This window comes from Pteronotus mesoamericanus, unplaced genomic scaffold (assembly GCF_021234165.1).
Source record: "Pteronotus mesoamericanus isolate MK-2021 breed Mesoamerican mustached bat unplaced genomic scaffold, CSHL_Meso_final contig_246, whole genome shotgun sequence".
NCBI lineage: Eukaryota > Metazoa > Chordata > Mammalia > Chiroptera > Mormoopidae > Pteronotus > Pteronotus mesoamericanus.
The window spans coordinates 6,384,655-6,402,490 of record NW_026555104.1 but is presented as its reverse complement, the minus strand read 5'-3'; the positions used below and the strand labels follow the sequence as shown (position 1 = coordinate 6,402,490).

The 17,836-nt window shown below is 53.6% G+C and overlaps 1 protein-coding gene across 1 annotated transcript in view; it reads left to right on the top strand.

Moving 5' to 3' along the window:
• Window positions 1-17,836, top strand: part of SDK2 (sidekick cell adhesion molecule 2) — a 240,438-nt gene that overhangs the window by 96,149 nt on the left and 126,453 nt on the right. The gene's annotated exons all lie outside the window — the stretch shown is intronic.

The window sequence follows — 17,836 nt, the reverse complement described above, 5'->3', positions numbered from 1 at the left end:
GACATACTCAGCAGTGGCCGCCCAACCGAACCCCCTGTCTCATCGCCTTCCCCTTTCTCTCTGCTGCCTGCTGACGGATGGCTGCACACCCGTTCCCCCGCCCTAGGTCCCAGCCCTGGATACCCAGCAGGCCTCAGCGAGTAACTGGACTCGGGGTCTTTCCCCCAAACCGGCTTCTGCTGCAGGAACCTGCACCATCACCTCTCACCCGCTCCCTCAGATGAGCCCCACCTCCAGCCTGACAAGGACCTTCTCTATTCCACCTCCAAAATAGCTCCCAACCCATCCTTTTCTCCACCCCACTGCTACCACCAGGGTGCACGCTAAACCATCTCCTGTTCCTGAGCATCATCTCTGTGGACAGGAAAGTATTTTCCCCGTGGGACTGAAAAGAAAGTGGAGTCTCCCAGAAGGCGGTATCTCTCCCTGGACTCTTAACTAGGGAGCAGCCGCCACCAAGTGGAACCCCGGCCTCCACTGCTGCCCCCTCCTATCCACGCCCCCTGCACTGCCAGAAGGGTGAGAGAAACTGCAGGCCTGGCCGCATCTTGTCCGTGGCTTCCCACTGCCCTTGGGAGAAAGCCCCAGATCCTGGCCACGCTCACTTGTGCACCTAGTGCCCTGCCATGTACTACCCTCCATACCACCTCCCTTTCCTGCTCTCCTCACCACGGGGGCTCCAGTCTCGGCCCCCCCAGGTCTGAGCCTGATGGGAACGGGCCAGGCTGCTTGTCCCCTCCAACTCTCTACCTGCTCGTCCCTGTCTGCCTAGCACCCCTGCTCCGGCTCTCTAATGGCTTCAGTTTTGGCTCCCGTGTCACCTTTTGGGAGGTCTCTCCTTGGTGTGCGTGTTCCCACTGCACCCTGTACCTCACTTGCCCAGCACCTTCACACCTGCAGTCTCTCGTTTAACACGTGCATTTCTGGGTAGAGTGTAAGCTCCACGAGCTCGCAGACGGCACTGTCTTGCCCGCGCACTGTGTCTCAGCGTGTTGCAAGGTGGCCAGTGCAGAGCTGACAGCTCAGTGCCACTAACCAGATGACTCACACACAATCCTCCTTGTTCCACACAGCTCCCTGACTGCCCGCCCCACCCTCAGCAGTTCCACTCGGCCCCCCACACCCATTGCAGCCCGGTCCCATGTCTACAGTGAGTTGCGCTCTGTGATGCCTTACTCCATTAGTCACCCCTTCCTGGGTGAATTCTATCTCTCCCGCCAGCTCGCAGGGCCTCGGACTAGGGCTGTGTCTTTGCCTCTTTGTGTTCCAGGCCCTGGCCCACAGTTGGTGTTCACTGATCAGGAAAGGTTGACCAGGTGAGTCGTGACCTTGAGACTGTCTGTGCGGAGAAGTTGGGAGTCCTTCATTCCATCCTCATCAAAGGTCATTCACGACCATCTCTAAGTTCTTCATCTTCTCTTTGAACTGGGTTTGACTCATTTCCAGGGGAACAAAATAGGCTAGAACTGCAAGAGGCTGAAGAGGGAGCTCAGACTGATCCTAGCACCCAAGCACGCCCCCAGAACACACACACACACACACACACACACACACTCAGGATCCCCAGCGCCTCTCCACCACCCTCAGGACGACATCCAAACTCCTCCACACAATTGATGAGCCCTTTATTCTCTGGGATCCCCACACTCACCATTCATTCATTCAAAGACCAAAAACTGTACAAGGAGATAACTCTGCATTTTCTCATTTATTCTTTGTCACAGGTCTGTGAGGCAGGTGCTATTATCCTCACCTCATTCTTCTCAAATGAGAAAACCAGCTCAAAGGGGCTAAGTGATTTGCCCAAGGTCATGCAACTCCTAATTGAAGAAGCCAGGGCTCGAGTCCAAGTTCATCCTGTACAGGCGCTTTCCTGGCCACTGTGCCAGCCCGCCTCAGCTCTTCCCGCCTCACAGCACACCACCCTTGCACCTCCATCCCTGTCATGCTGAAATACCCAGAGCTCCCAGAAGCTGCTAGTCTCAGGATTCCTGGCTTTTGCACAAATGGTACTCACTGCCTGAGAGTTTTCCTGGCAACCCTCTACCTGGCACAGGTCCTCCTCTCCCTTCAGACTGCTGGGGCACCTTCCCTGATGGTCTCTGTGAGCCTGGCAAGCTTCACCTGCGCTGTAGGCCTGACGCGTCACAGGATTCATTCTATTGTGCGTTCATCCCACTGTCGATTGCGTTCACCCATCTCCCTGTGTGCCTGTGAGCAACTGGGGGGCACATAGTAGGTGCTCAAGAAGCATTTGTTGAATTAGTGAACTGAATTCTGAATGAGTGAATGTGAGAATGAAATGCATACAACTGAAGGCCAAGAGCATGTATGCGAGATGGGAGTCCAGGGCACCAGAAATCTAGGGAGCAGGTGGGGGCCTTTGTGGCAGGCGGGGATGGAGGAGCCAGTGAAAGCAGAAAAGGAACAAGTTTGAGGATGGGAGGGGGTTTGTGCAGGGGTCAGCTGGAGAGAAGCGCCTGGGCCCAATGCTGGGTGTGTTGATTTGAGGGAAAGGGTGAGCCAGAGAGTCGAGGAAAGGCGGAGGAGATGACAGAGGGTCAGGAGGTCCAGCTGCCCCTCCACCCTCTGACCACTTCATGAGCCCCATTCCTTCCTCTTTTTTTCATTCCTTCTTGTCTTCCCATTCATCCTTTTGACAATCTCACATAGGGCCTTTTTGGACCACTTGTTCTATCCTTTGTCACTAGCCAAACAGCCCTATTATATTAATTTATTGTCCTTTCCAGTAACTTGTAGCCTTCCTGTAAACTCCCGCTTTCCCACGCTGGGCTTGCCCATTGCCAGACCCCAGCTCCCAAGCCACTGCTGCCCACGCCGGAGCACGGCCAGACAGGCAGCAAACGTCTCCCAGGAGCCTCCTGGCCTTAGCCCTTTGAGGGTGGCTTCTGGGGCCACCCTCTCTTTGTATGGGTTCCCCGTGGGGGCATCTCATGAGTCTCACACTGCTGGTGACAAGACCCTTAAACCCCTGGCTCCATGCCTCAAATGCCATCTCTTACCTAGCCCTGGGTGCCCCGGGGAAGGATGGAGAGAGATGAGCTTAATTGTGACCTAAGGGGAAACCGAGCCTTGGAGAGCTAGCCTGGCTTGCCCAAAGTCACACAGATCCTGGGGGACGTGGGTCTCTTGACACCCCAACCATGTGTGTGATGGTTTAGCCTCTGCTGAGGACCTGGCCCCAGCCTTTCCCGACAACCACCGGCCAGACCGTGTCCATGGGAACAGTGTGCTTATGGGCACAGATGGAACTCTTGCCCTGCCTCCCTGAGGCTCATGCCTGGTTGAGGACAGAGTGCCCAGAGATGGCTCATTGCCTTTCCAACCCACTTCACATGTTACGTATGGACTTTAGAGACAGATGGCCCAGAGTTCAAATCCCAGTGTCCACAATGGCCACCTGTGTAGCCTGGGCTGAGTTACGTCGTGGTTTAGAGCGCCAGTTTTTCCAGCTGCACCATGGGACAGTCATATCTACTGGGCTCAGGCATCACACACAGAGAACACAGAGACACCTGACCCTCATAACAATGAACAGAGGCCAAGCCCCACACTTGTGGAACCCTGTCAGGGGGCCGAGGGGAATGGGCCAGAGGGGACAGGAAGTGTGAGATCCCAGGTCACTTCCTCTGATGAGGGTGTCCCTGCAGCATCAGGACTATGTCCTCCACTTCTTGGTCCTGTGGAAGTTAAAACATCCCATCTATCGCCATGCCCCGATCACCAGGGACGGGCAGGGGCTTTAGTTCTGGGGAGGAGGGGAGTCCACAGAGGAAGAAGGGGAGCGCGCTCACGTGCAGGAGTGGGTGGTGGAGGGGCCACGCTGCTCTCCTTCCCAGAAAGGCCTGGCTTCCGGGGAATGAATTGGAAATGGCCTTGCAGAGCCATCAATCACACCCGTGCCTCCTGCCAACCTGCCAATCCTGCCGCCCGTGTGCTCCCTGCCTCGCAGGATGTCGTCAGTCACCATTAGCTGAGCTCCAGCCCCACTGCGGAGCAGCTGGCACACGTTGCTCCAGGGCCAGGGAGGGCAAGGTGGGGCCGGCACATGGGGAATTGACGGGTGAAAATGGGAAGTGATAGGTCAGGGACCGGTTAGGAAAGGTCCCAGAGCCCCCTAGAAGCAAGAGAATTCTTTTAACGCGGTCCGTCACCCAGTATTGAGCTCCTACTCTGTGCAAGAAATCAGGTGAGGGGTTGTGGCACAAAAATGACCAAAATGTGTCCACTTACAGATTAGGGTCCTGTGGGGCATTCAGAAGCTTGGGGATAGCACAGGGGGTGACTGATGTGACAATAGACATGTGTGTCACTTAGGGAGCCCAAAGAGGGGTCTCACTTCTCCTGGGGGGAGCATCTGTGAAACCTCGGTAGAGTAGGAAGGGTTTCTGCTCCATTGCTCAGTGCTGGCTTTGTTGTTTGATTGTCTAGCATGAGGCATTGGTGAGGGGCTGGATTCAATTCCTACGGCTGTCATAGCCAAGCCCCACCAACTGGGTGACTTAAAAGAACAGAAATGTCTTGTCTCACAGTTCTGGAGGACAGCAGCGCCATGGTCTCTCTGAAGGCTGAGAGGGGGAATCCCTTCTTCTGCCTCCCAGTTTCTGGTGCCGTCAGCAATCCTTGGTGTTCCCTGGTTTGTAGGTGCATCACACCAGTCTCCGCCTTTGTCGTCACCCAGCCGTCCTCTCCCTCTGTCAGTCAGATTAGATTAGGGCCAACTCTAATCACCTCATCTTAACTTGATCGCATCTGCAAAGAGCTATTTCCCAATAAGATCATATTCACATATTCACTGGGGTTAGGACTTTGACATATTTTTTGGGAGACCCAGTTCAACCCATAACAGGGCGTATAGCAGGAATCCATGAAGACCATTCTAAAGCACCCAGACCTCGCTCCATCAAGAAGGGCAGGTGGGACTCTCTTGGGGGAAAGAAGCATTTCTAGCATCGGCCAGATATCCCCAGGAAAGCCCCAGTGTGGAAGCTGAACTTGGAAGATGGCAGTGGACGCCTGTTAAGCCTTATGTCCATTTTATTGAGGGGGGACATGAGGCCAAGAGCTGTCAAGTGAGACAGGGTGATTTGGTGTCAGGCAAGCTGGGCTCAAATCCTCCCTTAAACTTCTCTGCCTCGGTTTCCTCAGTGAACCAAGGGCTTCCCTCAAGATGCTTGGAGGCTGTGGGAGGCCAAGGGTGCCAGTCTGTTAGGGACAGAGCTGGGCAGGGCTGGCCTGCAGCCCAGGGCTTTGTCTGATGTCCGGCCCAACAGCTGCTGCCTCCCGCGCCGCACACACAGGAGGGCCGGGCACCAGTGCCAGGAGCACGAACCCATCTCCGTATGAATGGAAGCCCCATGGAGATGCTCCTGGGAAACCTGGCCTGTCCCATTAATATGAATTTCCCTCTGTCTCGGTCTCTCTTGTTGGCCCCTTGGTATCAGCTGCCAGGCCCAGGCTCCCCTGGAAAGGCTGGGATCCCCGATTGCATCTGGGGACATGGCATTGAGCGAGGGAAACAAGAGGGGACTGCTGACCAGAGAGGAAGCCACCTCACCTCCCTGGTGGATAAGATCAGGGGATCAACAGCGGAGTACGGACACCATTGGCTCCTCCTGGGGGAGCCACCTTTGATGCCCAGCAGATTGAGCTCTGTGTCTGCAAGGTGACAGAAGGTAGAGGCAGGGTGGGAGACCGGCTGGTTCCCGTGCAAGGATAACCCCCTCCCCGTGGGCTCCCTGGAAAAGCCACCTGCCACCCAGCCCGTGAGCAGGGGCAGCCGGACCACGGCAAGGGGGACAGTGGGAGCAGCTGCAGCTGGGATGGGGGTCGGGACAGCTTGTAGCTCGACCTCACACCTCCCCCCCTTCAGGGGGGACAACCTGTGCAGCTTCCTCTCTCTCTCATCCTCAGAGTTCACACCCTAGGTTGGCCTTTAATGACCCTGGATTTTGTGGGAGGAACAAGAAAACTAACTCTCGGTGCTCACCCACGAGTCCACCAGGCCACTAACCAGTGACGGGACCTTGGCAGTGCCTCAGCTCTGCCAGCGCCGCCCGCTTTGTACAATGGGGTTGTTCCTAGTTCCGGTCCCACACCCCTGCTGTGTGGCAAGAACGAGAGTGTGAGTGCACGCCCTGGCACAGAGACCCCCTGGGGCCCGTGTGTGCCAGGCCCGTGTCCCTGGTGTTTTAAGTTCTGTCGCGATGCATTCTAATGAAACCCAGCCGGACTCTCCTTGTGCAAGTGACAGTTCAGAAAGCCTAAGTGCCGAGTCCGCGTCCAGCAGTTTGTACAGTAAATGGAGAGATGGCACTCAAGCCCCACGTCCGCCTGCAAATCCAAGGCTTACTGCCCTCATGCTAAATAGCCCATCAGCTTGGGCAATGGCCAGGGGCTTGGCCTGGAGCTGGTACAGGCTTTTAGCCCTGTGCCCATGAGACTTCTTGAAACCCAGTCCCATCCTTTATGCCCCAAAGAGGGGACCCAGCGCCTGACTCAAGGCAGGAGACAAAGGTGGGGCCAGGTGACTCCTTAGGACAGAAGGAACACTCAGCGATTTTCCTCACAAGGACCACATGGGACTGGGGGCGGGGGCGAGTGGAAGTGGGGGGACAGGCAAAGACATTGTACCAAATTTACTTGTGTTTTTAATTGAGGCAAAATTCATATAACATGGAATTCACCACTTTTAAGTGAATAATTCAGTTACATTTAGTGCATTCACAGTGTTGTGCAACCACTATCCCTACTGAATTTCAAAACATTTTCATCACCTTAAAAGGAAACCCTGTACCCGTGAAGGAGTCAACTCCTCCACCCTTTCCCCCCAAATACCTGGCAGCCACCACTCGGTGCCTGTCTATGAGTTTACCTATTCTGGATATTTCATAGACATGGAATCATACAACGCTTGACGTCAGTTTTACCCATTTGATGGGAAGAGGGAGGAGCTGTGGCTGAAGCCCCCTGAAGACTCTGCCCCAAAGCCCCTGCCTCCTGGAAAACCTCCAGGCTGCTCGGAGGAGGCCGCCGGCCTGCCCCAGCCCCTTGGTGGGCCTCCCTCCTGTGGTTCTCCGTGTCACGGTCTGGGCCCCAGCAGCCCTGGGCTTGGTGTCAGCATGGCAGCTCACGTGGAGCCCCGAGGCACGTGGCTGCCCCTCCTGGGGCCCCAAGCATCTCATCTGTTAAGTGGGAAGTTGACGTTAGGGGTCTCAGTTACTACTGTGCCCCACGTCCCCCTCCCCATGAAGTCTGGAGGAGAAAAGTGGGGCTTCTTGTGGAAACAAAGGGACACTGCTGATTAGAGGAGATGCAGAAGCCCTTCCCAAAACAGGAGCAAGCGATGGTGGTGCCTGAACTTGGTCCAGAAAAGGGCAACAAGACCTGGTCCCCGGTGGGCTTTCTGAGGGTACAGGCCAGTAAAGGCAAGGAGGGCAGACGGAGCAGAGATTGGGCCCGGTGTCGGCAGGGTGGGGCGACAAGGGTCCATTTCCCTTCATGTTGGACACGGCCCCCCACAGTGGGTGATACAGGAAAAGCGGGTGGCACGTGTACCCATGCAAGTGGCTAGGGAGGGGCCGCGTGTACAGGCAGTGGGCATGTGTAGGCCTCTGTGTATAATCCAGCTTGTAAATTGCTCGGGGCCTATAGCTGGTGAAAGGGCCACAGAGCGCGTGGTGTTATTATTTATGATGAAACGCCGAGGTGCCTGCCGGGGACTGGAATGGGCTGAGCGCTGTGCAGGATGGACGGCAAATTGAACTCCAATTTTCTGCTCCGCAGTCTTTGTTACACACCACAAAGCGCCGGTACACCCGGGTCACCAGCCTGATGAATGTGTCTTCTTCAGCGGCAGGTTCCATCTCTCAGCCTCTGCATGAAGGCAGGCGCTGGGCTTTGCTTTTCCCTCCCCACCCAGGCCCAGCCCTGGACTCCTTCCCTGTGATCCAAACACAGCACTGACCTGAGAGGAGATCACAGGCCTGGCAGGGAGGCAGGCGGCCGCAGGTTCAAAACCAGGCTCTGACGTGAGGGCGACCTCGTGCCTCTCTCCTCTGAGCTTCAGAAGAGAGAAATGAAGGGCAGTCATAATAACAACTCTCCCCCAAGGTGGTCGGGAGGTTTAAATGAGAAAACAGAGGGAACTGTGAGTGGATTACGTCGTTGCAAACAACTTTCTCCTGAGCTGAGCAGCCCACACTGATGCCTGGAAAGGGAGGCCTCAGGCCTCAGGAGAAGTCACTGAAATGGGTGGAAAGCCCCTATATGGGGGTGATACGGCCGAGTGGAGAGTCCCTCACGGGCCTACTGTCCAGCTAGTTCCCTCAGATGCAAAAGGTCATATTCACCAGTTCCTGTCTTTCCTCACTTCCTGTTTCCTCTTCTCAGGCCCAATGAACCATCTCCCTTGGGTGCTGGCCTTTCCCAAGGGTGAAAAGGAGAAGGAATAGGGGGTTGCCCTTAGGTAGCATGCTACCCAGAGCTTGGGGCCACTTGTCCATTTCTCTCAGCATAGCCCTTCCTCACCCTATGTCTGGTGGTGCCGTCATTGGCCAAGGTAAACATTGGAGCCGCCCAGCGTGGGTTCTTGGAATCATCCATGGGTCTGCCAGTCCCTTCTCTCAGCTTCTCAAGGCTTGTGGTAGGCAGATGTTTCTCTGTTACCAAAGCTGGTAGGGTCCCCATGTGAGGGAGGGAGATCCCCTGCTGAGAAACCTTCAAGGGGATCACCTGGGAGACTGGCAGACACCAGATGGGACAAGCCTCTGTGAAGCCACCCAAGCCTGGCTAGGTGGCTGACCCCCAAAGCTGAAGGCTCTTCATGTTCAAGGGCCTCAGATCCCAGCTGTAAACAGGTGCTTCCAAGCACGTGTCCCCCGCTCAGGGTCACCGAGAGAAAGACGAATGTCGTCCAGCATATTCAAGCTTCTTGGGAGGAATTCCAGGAGTTAGTGAAAATTTTATCATTGCTGCTTTTACAACTCAAATGAATCTGAATACATTAAAATGATAATATCACTGTTGGGCAAAAAACATTCGAATCAATGGTATAGGTTTAATCTCTGAACCTTCCAGTTGAAATGTGAGAAAGGGCTCCCTTCTGCTCTGATAATAGGAAAATAAAGCCATCGGGAATGAGAACCATCTTTTTTCCATGAAAAGGCTGGGGGTGCTTTGGCATTATTTACCTGTGAGGCTCGGGCCTGAGGCCCTGGCTGTGAGATAGGCTTGCAGGCGTCACACCTAGTAAGGATGAGGGGTAATGGCAACTCCCTCGCATGGGCTCTTTGTGTGGGGCGCTGGTCTAAGCACTTGCTCCTCTCAGAAGGCCTGTGAGGTAACATTACCATTACCCCACTTATCAGCTGAGGAGACTGAGAAGCGGAGGGGTTACAGAGATGCCTGGGGTCACCTAGCTAGTGAGTGGCCGAGCCAGGATTCGAACCCCATTCCAGGGCCCAACCCACACTACTACTCAGATCTCGCAACATCAGAACTGAAAGGGAACGTAGAGAGTCCCCAGGAATGTCAGCCCCCAAGAGGGAGGTGGCCTGGCCAAGTTGAACAGCAAGTTCCTTTGTTCTCTCTTTCACCTGTGGGACTTCCTTGGCTCATAGATGCACCGCTCCAGTCCCTGCCTCCATCGCCACATGGCCGTCTTCTCCTGTGTGTTTGTGTTTGTTTCTGTTTCTGAGTGTCTCCTCCTTTTATAAAGACACCAGTCCTATAGGGCCCACCCTACTCCCATATGACCTCATCCTAACTAATTACATCGACAATGACCCTGTTTCCAAAGAGGGTCTCATCCTGAGGTGCCAGGAAGGACACGCATGGGGGTGGGGGCAGGCACCATTCAACCCAGAACAAGCGCCAATGAGTCTTGCCTGGGGGTTGACTTTCTCAGCCTCCCTTAGCGCTCACACTGGACCTCATTGTCAGTCAGTCATTCATTCATTCATTTATGAACATCTTCTTTGCCTCAGATACTGCTCCCAGAGCTGGGGCGATAGGAACCAGGAGGCATCATCCCAGACCTGCAGTCTCTGCATGTTTTGTTCTTTCCTCTGTGACTTTTTGGCTCGAGGTGCAATGAGCTAAGCAGCCTGGGTGGTGGGCTTGGGCCACATACCCCCCCTTCCCCAGGCTGGGCCCCTCCGCCACTCTCATGATTCCGCAGGGCCATGTTGGGGCTCAGTTATGCTGGCTGCCCTGGTGACTAGGCCCCCCTAATCAGATTAGATGTGTATTCAAACAAATTGATGATCCGTTCCATTAGATGCTTTTTGAACACGCTTTTCTGAGTGAGAAATCCATTCGGCAGCAGCTGCAGAGGCCGAGGCATAATTGATTGTCGCACCCTCCCAGGCCCCCAACGTCAGAAGGTGCCTGGCTCCTGAAGGTCACTGGCGATGATTAGATGAAGGAGGGCGAGCGCCTTCTTTCTTGGCTAATGAAGCACTTGGCATGCAGGCAGCACCAGGGCTGAGCTGGGCCAGGCATCTGCCAGGAGACAGGGGAGGAGCATAAATTAGCATCTCATTTGTGGGAGCAGCAGAGAAGAGAGGGAAGCTGGGGCCGAGGGCCTGAGGGGCAAAGGTGCTGCCATGCCCTGCTGGGTGGGGCAGGGGCAGGGGCAGGCTGGCCAAGTCAGGCATGGGGCTGGAAGGGAGAGGGGAGCAGCTGGGAGCCCTGGGTCCCGGCGTCTTTATCAGCCTCCCAGGGCATTTCCTGTGGAGGGCAGGGGCTGGGGCAGGGCCCACAACACTCTCTTCCTGAGCCCCCGCCATGCTTAGCACCTCCCACACCTGGATTGAGCTGGAAGAGGGCCCTGCATGAATACTGACGTTGCACAGATCCGCCTGCAACTCCAGTTGTCTCTGCCTGGTCTTGAGCCTTTGCTTAAGACTCGACAAGCCATCGCTGGGTGAGACTTGGTTCTTAAGTCAAGTGGAAGTAGCCGTGAGGGAGCTGAATCTGAAGGCTTAGAGTTGGGACATTCAGGACACTGAGAGCTCCTTAAAGGGATGTTTCCAAGACACGGAAATGGGTAGAACAACCCTAACACACCCTGCCCCATTTCCCTTCTCCTCCCCATTTGTTTACCGCCAAAGGTCCACATGGCAGGAAGAGCTCCCAGTAGGTGCCAAGCACAGTGCTCTGAACTTGACTTACCTTAGCTCACTTGGTCCTCTCGGCAGCCTCTGGGGCAGGGGTTGGAAGCTGTTGCTTACTCTGCTCAAGGTCAAACTTTAGTTAGCCCAGAAACTGGGATTTACACCCAGTTTCTCTTCTCCCACTGGGACCTTCAAGCCAGACCCCTGGAAAAGGGTGGCGCCTGGGGGCTTAGATGGTGAGCAGGGCTGTGGGACAGGGGCCCCAGGTCGGCCGCTCCTTCTTCCTGAGAAGCCCCTGGGGCTCCGACCCCTGCCTCACTTTCCTGGGCCCTCGCGCCCGTAGATCTGTTCATCTTCTGCACTGTCCTTTGCTCTCAGGCTTCTCATCCTGCGCCCCACTAGCCCGCCCTTCTGACACCCCCACTCAGGGGGACCAGTCTCACCTGGGATATTCTGCTCCGTTATCCTTCCAGCTGATTCTCAGGACCCACCCCCAGCCAGGCTGCCTGTCTCACCCTCGGCCCCAGGTCTAGTTCTGGGCCTTGACATTGGAAACTGGGGTAGAATGTCCCTCCCACACAACCAGTGTGACCCCTGCTTGTGGCTTCAAAGCCAGTGCCCTGAGAGAGGCCACCCTCCCTCACTTGTCACCCGAGACCACAAGTCAGGGTATAAGGGAAGCCATGTGTCAGTTACAGAACCTGGAACCCACCTGATCTGAGTGTACACCTGTGGCAGAGCCACATGACCAAACTCTCCTGCGTGTCCTTTTTCCCATCTGCAGGATGGGGACAATGATAGAGCACCTTTTTTGAGAAGTTCGTGATGCTTCACTGAGACTCCGGGCAGGAAGTGCTCACATGTGGAGAGTTCCATAAGTCCAAGAGTGTGAAATCAGGGCAGCAGGAGAGGACATGTGGGTGCAGCGAGTTTGGGCGAGGGGGCCTGCCCTGAGCCCTGCTTCCTCTGCTGGAGCCCGGCCTGCTCAGGCCTGTGGCCAGCCAGCTCTGGGGAGCACAGGCTTTCCTGCCGCTGACCAGATAGCAGGTTGTGGAGGTTAGTCCAGGACAAAAGTGCCTGAATTAACATCACTAGGGGATGGCGAGGGGGAAAGTTTGTAAGAATCCCAACCTCTACCCCATTTCCACGCATTCCAGAGAAGTCCCCATGACTGAGCAGTCACCGTGTGCCCAGGAGGAAGCTGCTAAAAGACAGAGGCTTTGGGCCCTAGCCAGTGTAGCTCAGTGGTTGGAGAGCCATCCCATAACCGAAAGATTGCAGGTTCGGTCCCTGGTTCAGTCCCTGGTTCAGTCGCTGGTCCGGTCGTTTTGGGGGAGGCAACCTATCGATGTTTTCCTCTCTTTCTAAAAGCAGTGAAAGAATGTCTTTGGATGGGAATTTAAAAAAGAGAGAGAGAGGCTTGGAGGTGTTTGAGAGCTGGGAAGGGCATTTGCCCAGGCCTAGTGCCCTCTGAAGCTGGCCCTGAAGGGCAGATAGGCCTCTTTTGGGCAATTAGGTGGCGGGCAGAGGTCTTCACCCTAGCTGGCACTCGGGGGAGGGGTGGTTCCCAGGCCTGGGCTTGCTGGAAAGTCAAATTCCAGGAGAGAAAGGGGACCCCAGAGAAAGATGACATTATTATGCTGCGGGCTGAAGGGAGGGGAGGGCTTGAAGTTGAGATAAGTTTCTGTATGGGGCCATTTAGCCTAGAGCCCAGAGGGGAGGATGACAATGGGGGCATTTATTGGGAATATCAAGGGAAAGGCAGGCAGGGGCCCCCCTGAAGTGTTATGGGAAATGAGAAGGAGGCCCAGCACTGAGGCCTCTTGTCTGCCTCTGAAGGCAGCTCTTCCTTCAAAGGCGCTCAGGCCCTGGTGGTCAGAGACCCCCAGCCATGCCAAACCCCTGCGTCCCAGGCGCACAGAAGGCCAGCCTGTGCCTCCGTCGCCAGCAGGGCGGCCCTGTGACTGCTCACCCTGCACACTCACATCCATGGAGGCACATGTACGCACCGCTCTGATTATGAGTAAGCGATCTGTTTATACCTGTACAGCACAACATAAAAGTTACAAAAGGCGAGTTCCCACCCCAAGGCCCTAGCCACCCAGTGCTCCCTAAAACATCACTGAGCCCAGTGTCATATGTAATCCCCCAGGGGGAAAAAAAAAACCCCTGCTATACAAGCAAATATATTTTTATACTTGAAGGGAAAAAAAAACACACTCGTATACAAATGGTAGCAGATTACAAACCCCGTTCTACATTTTGCTTTTTTTCACTTAGCAATAGTTCTCGAAAATGGTTCCAGAGCCTTTTGCCGGAGAATTCTGTTGTTGGCAGGTGCAATCATTTCTTTTTCTTTTTTTTTTTAATCCTCACCTGAGGATATGTTCACTGAATTTAGAGAGGCAGGAATGGAGAGAGAGAGAAAAACATCGATTGGCTGCCTCCCGTACACACCCGACCAGGGATCGAACCCACAATGCAGGCATGTTCCCTGATCAGGAGTCGAGCCCACAACCCTTTGATGTGTGGGACGATGCTCCAAGCAACTGACCCACCTGGCCAGGGCAGGGCAATCATTTCTTTAGCCAGTGCCCTCCTGACAGACACTGAGGTTGTTTCTCAGCTTTTGCTGTTCCAGAACAGAGAGCAGCTATGAAATGCTGCCATTGCGCTCTTGCACAGGTGTGTCTGTAGAGGATAAATTCCTTGCAGAGTTGGCAGGTTGGGGGAAAGGTGCGTTTTTTGTTTTAGTGAGAATTGCCGAATTGCTCGCTGTAGTTGTCTTCCCAAGTGACAGTTCCCTAGAGCTTGTGCAAGCATACCTAGGTCTCCAAAGGCTGGCCAACCCAGGGTATTATCATGCTTTCGGATCTTGGCCAAAGTGATATGAAAAGACCGTATCTTAGTGGGTTTCAGTTTGCCTTTCTCTTATCCTGAGGTTCAGCCTCTTTGTATGTTTCAGAGTTATTTGTAATTCTTTTCTGCAAACTGTTTGTATCCTTTGCCCATTTTTCTGTTGGTTTGTTTATCTTTTTCTTATTGATTTATGGGAATATTTTTTATATCAGGAAAACGAGCTCTTTGTCCATGATAAAAGTTGCGGATATTCCCCCCCAGTTTGTCATCTTGTCGCTTCTTTTTGTTTATGGGTCTTTTTTTCCCCCATGCACCATTTTTATGTGGTTGAAGGCATCAATCTGTTTTACGACTTTCTGGAGTTTGTATAGTACTTAGAAAGTACTTGGCGAATACTTCACTTTGCCAAGATTATATATTTTTAAACTGCTGTGATTTTTTTCTAGTTCTTTTAGAATTTTATTTTTCATGTTTAAAACATTGATCCATCTAGCATTTATTTTGAGGTAAAGTGTGAAGAAGAGATTCGACTTTTTTTCTCTCTCAAACGGCTCCCTAGCTGTTCCAGAGCCATTTGTTGAATAATCGGTCTTTCCCCCACTGGCTTGACATTCTACTTTCATCATATATGAAATCATCCCATATGTATTGGGGTCTATTTCTAGACTTTTGAGTCTGTTGCTTCATCAGTCTATTTGTACAAGAACATACTGTTTTAATTATTGCAGCTTTAGAATATGGTTCAATATCTGTGCTGGTCTCCTCTACTTACCATTCTTCTTCAGAATTTTCTTGGCTATTCTTTGGCGGGGGGCTTTTTTCAATGTGAACTTTAGAATATTTTTGCCTAATTAAAAAAAAAATCCATCCTGTGTGTGTATTTTCAAAGTGAGGCAAAGTTTAAGAGAATGACTTGTGTATAATGTTGATTCTTTCTGTCCACAATCCTCCTTCCTGAGGGACCCCCCTCCCCCGGAGGTGGCTGGCAGGGCTGCTGGGTACATTTCTACACATCGTACACTGCACAGTCCTGGGACCGAGGCTGAAAGGATCTGCTGGCCCCTGCCAGCAGGGTCTGAGTTCTTTTCTCAGGAGTTACCTGCATATGTGATCAATAGTAATAATGGCTAAAAGCACCAAACATTTTTCTATGACTTTGTTAATTTATTAATTCTTATAGCAATTTATAGCTAAGGAAACTGAGGTACAACAAGGTTACGTAACCTGTCCAAGGTCAATGATTTGTGTTACTCATCTATGCATTCATGGCACAGAAGCCTGTTGCTGCCCATAAACGCGCACACACAGAGATTGAGATACACACAGACATATACATACAGACAGACACAGACACACATATAGGTACACACCCATGAATATACACCCACTTAGCCTCTCCCAGGCCACCTTGTGAGGAGAAGGTGCCATAAGGGATGCAGAGCACCCAGCCCAGGGTCCCGAGCCCAGCAGGTTCTCAGGAAAGTATATCCACACACACCGCGCCCCCTCCCGCCCCCACCCATCTCTTCCCCCAAGTCATTTTCTCCAGCAGCTGCTGGAATCAACCCGCCCAAGCAAAAGTCATTCTGCTCCAGGCTGGCACCCCCGAGAGAGCCAGAGAAGCAAACTGGCAAATGCAGGGCTGGGAGCAAATTGCTCAGCAAGCGGTTTGCAGAGGTGAGGGGGTCTGGGTGCAGAGCACATGGGCGCATGTGTGCGTGCGAGCACATACGCCCCCTCCCCACATACACACACTCCCCGACTGTGCTGGCTGTGAGTCAGCCCCACATCCAAGGGATTGAATCACTCGGGGGCTGGGAATGTTATTGTTTTAAAACAAACGAGTGATGACAGGAACTAACAGAGGGTTTTTAAAAACGCGATTCAAAGGGCTCTTGAAAGCTGCTGGAGAATATGAATGAGGCTTTGAAGTGCGAATGTGCCCATTTGTTAAACTGAGAGCAGAGCTGGCGGCTTCAACGGGCAGGCGGGCAGAGAATCTGGGTTTTTTTTTCTTTTTCTTTCTTTTTTTTTTTTCCTAGGCAAATTAGTGCCTGCTGGCCTCTTCACCCTCTGCCACTGGCGGGAGGTGGGCTGGGACCCCAGAAATCAGGGACAGGGGTGCTAACCACTCCCCTGAGTACAGGCTCTGAAAGAGGCACCTTTCCAACCATTTGTAAGGCAGTAGCTGACATGAGAGTTGTTAGGAGTGATGGAAAGAGATGCGCGAAAGCAGCATCAAATCCACAGCTGAAACATCGGCGGTCACAGGGAGACAGTGGCCCAGGGTGGCTTTCTGTGCAGGTCTGTACTTCCTCCCCGAGTTGCTTTTGGTCCTCCCTGGTCTGCATCTCGGTGGCCCCCACTGTGAGGGTCTGTAGCAGGGATGGGTTTCAAGGAAGACTCCCCCAAACATTCGCAAGTTTTATACTCACCAGGCTGTGACCTCAGGCTTGGGGCGAGGGAGGCTAAGCAGCCTGGGCCCCAAACATACATTATGGCTTCCCTTGAGTGACCGATCTGTGCTTGAACCCAGAGGGAGGCCTTGACACAAAGAGTGGACCTAACTGACCGTGGATGCCCAGTTCTGGTTAAATCTGAGAATGAGAGGATGGACTTGGGGTCCAGGGCTCCAGGCCCCACTGACCCTTTCAGGGGCCAACTGGCCATGCAGGAGGGGCCTGGCTTCCCCCGTTCCCAGCGGGCTGGCCATCCTGTCCCAGCGGCATCTCAGTTTAGTCCCCTCCACCCTTGTGTCACCCTCTCCCCAACCCCTGACACCTGCCCCTTCTCCTTGGCTTGAGTCAGTTTCTTAGGCCAAAAAAAATAGTGTCTTTATGGTTTCTACCCTCCAGGCTCATAGGGGAAAGTTAGCTCTGGGCCAAGGTGTGCCCCCTTCCTGGGAGGGACACTCTTTTGTTTTAGGGAAAGAAATGAACTTTTGCAGAACATTTACCCTAGCATTTTCACGATTATTATTTCATGTAATTTTTACAACGTCAAGGTACCACTTTCTCTCCATGTCTCTTGATGGAGAAACTGAGACTTGGAAAAATGAATACTGTCCACACCCACACAGCTGATGTGGTAGAGTGAGCGCAGACAGGATGTGGGTGATGGGACCATCCCCATTGACCTGGAGGACAGGACGTCCACTGCCTGCCCTGCCAGCAGCTTCCTGTCTGGCTTTGAGCATTGCCCGCCCCCTCAGGAACAGAGTGATGGCGGAATGTGCTGGACTTGGCCTTGCTACTCTGGACTTGGGCTGAGCAGCCACTTGGCCATTGGGGTCACTGAGCTGCGCCCCGTATCACAGCAGGAGCACTGTGCTAAAGTGAGAAAGCCCCTAGTCCATAGTGAGCGCTTACCACATGGGCTGTTGAGGGTGTTCTCTGGAGCCCGCTTCCTTCATCTCTCAAACTCAAGGGCTCAGTGGCACACACTCCGGAAGTCTGTGTCTGCATCTCAGAGCTTTCTCTTCCCATACCCGTCCCAGCCACTTCAAGTCAGGTGCAGGGTCAGGTGTTCAGCCTCTGGGCTGGCTTCCCGCCTCCCAGCTGCGTAACCCCGGGCAGGTTTCTAACCCTTCTCTTAAGAGGTGGACTGTGATCCTGTCTTGTTGTGGGGTTGTTTGTGGGGTGAACGCGCGTCGTTAAAGCGTCTCGAACAGTCCAGAAACTAGCAGATACTTTAGTCCTTGTTTCCAGATGCCGACGTCTTTCCCAGCCGCACCCCACCCCCCAAAGGGCAAGCAGGCAGGCTCAGTGATGGGTGTGGAGGCCCCCTCCCCCTTCCTTTATTTCTCCCTATTCTTTTGTCAACCCCTTGTCTATTTCACA